This window comes from Brassica oleracea, chromosome C9 (genome assembly GCF_000695525.1).
Source record: "Brassica oleracea var. oleracea cultivar TO1000 chromosome C9, BOL, whole genome shotgun sequence".
Classification (NCBI taxonomy): domain Eukaryota; kingdom Viridiplantae; phylum Streptophyta; class Magnoliopsida; order Brassicales; family Brassicaceae; genus Brassica; species Brassica oleracea.
In genome coordinates this window covers 2,012,002-2,014,131 of record NC_027756.1, presented here as the reverse complement: position 1 = coordinate 2,014,131, position 2,130 = coordinate 2,012,002, and positions in this window count along the sequence as shown.

Sequence of the window (2,130 nt, the reverse complement as noted above, 5' to 3'; positions counted from 1 at the left end):
GTCTTGCTCTAACTCCCGTAACACGGTCGATGAGCACGGGAACGGGCCGATGCTTCACACTACGGGCCAAAAACCCCACGCCGGTGTCCGTTTGGAAATGGTAATTAAATATTTTATTAAATAATTTTTTTAATAATTATATTAATTTATTCTAACTTTCTTAACTGTTTTTTTAGGCCAAAGAGACGGGACATCTCCCGTCTCTTATGGAACTTTACGAGAGGACCCACAAGAACAAGGCGGGCGTATTTGTAGATGGCAAGTCCGAGCAAATCTACAACGACGTAGTTGTTCGGGTTGAAGACCGCCAGACTCAGCTGACCCAGCAGTCTACCGACGGATTACCCGTCACCTTATCCACACTTGAAGTGGATAAGATTTACGAGGAGGTAAATTTTCAAAACTTTTAATTTTTTGTTATTCATTTAATATAACTTAAAATTTTTACTAACAATATTTATTTTTTGTTTTTAAGGTTGTCCCTAAAAAAAAGGGACGGACGTTGGGGATTGGTTCCGTCAACGATGTTCCGAGAGCGACATCGTCTTATGGTCAGCGACGGGATGATGAAGTTACTGAGCTCCGTAGAGAGTCCGCTCAGCTGCGTAACGAGTTGGACGCGACAAAATCTCGTATGGGTGGAGTCGAGGGCTTCTTGAACGTTATAGCGGCCACAAATCCGGAATGGGAGTCCATGTTGAGGAACATGCGACAACAACATCCCATTCGAGGCGAGTCATCCGACGTACATAACGAGGCGGATGTTACGAGGAGGAGTGATGAATTCTACCAGGCGATGAACGACCCTAGTTTTTTTTTTTCCGGTTTGTTGTATTATAAATTCAAAACTTATTTATATATAAAATATTTTCATATTGATTTATTTTTATTTTAAATTTTAATTTTATTAATAAATTAAATAATTTTAATTATTTTTTAATTATATTTTTAAATTCTGTAAAATAATAAAAACGAAGTAAATTCGTAGCTAAGGTAAGACCTCTTTACGTGGAAACCTCACGAGGAAATGACGAGAAACATTTAACGAGTATTTTACGAGGAATTATTTACGAGGAAATAACGAGGAAAAGTTTACGACCATTTTACGAGGAAATCATTTCGTGGTTTTTACGTGTATTTTACGAGGAAACTCTTTCAAGGTATTTGCGTGTAGGTTACGAGGAACTATTTTCGAGGTATTTACGAGGTATTATAGCGACGTCCTTACGTGGAATATTGACGTGGTCTTTACGACGAAATGATCTACTTCGTCTTTACGACGAAATATATTTCTCGCTACGTTACGACGAATTAGCGAAAAAATATGTGTTACGACATATGAGTAACGAGCAAACGTGGTTCCTCGCTAATTCGTCGTAAAGCCTCTTTTACGACGAACTCACGAGGAAAACCGCCCTCGTTAAGATTATGTTTTCTTGTAGTGTGTTCACAGAAAGTAAAATGTATTTCTTCTCAATACGAAACCTAGAGAGATCTAAATGCAAATATGAGATACATGCATAAACAATGAATTGGTAATGGGAAACATGAAAGCCATTATGGGACAGTCGAACTTTCTCCGCAACCACTCGTACACCTAAAGCAAAAATATAAGGTTCTTCTTTTGTTGTTTGCTTGCAAAATGGGAAAAGGAAAAAAAAAATTAAAAAAAAAAAGAAAGTTGAAAACTTTCACAGAACTTTTGAAAAGAAAGATTGGAAGATGCTTATTTGACTAGGGAAATCAATAAGCGTTTTGGCATTCAGTTTGGTCAAGGGACTTTATTTTTACCAATATGTGTTGGTTCCGTCTTGTGGTTTTTTTACCTATATATGTCTTTTTTGACACCGAAGGTTTGCCACCACTTTACATTAATAATGGGTACATCTTACAATACTAAAAATTGTTAATACTCATTAGTCAGGGTGTCCACGTCGGATTAATAATTCAGACCAATCATGAAGCTTTGATTCGCCACATCACACCAGCTTAAGTCAAGAATGAAAATGAGTTCATTAGATTTCGTTACGGCCCAGTTCAAACTCACTTCAGTAACACTAATATCCTAATGAATAGTCGATCGACTCTGCCTCATCCTCTTGGTCTTCTATGTTTTGGTTCATGCAATCT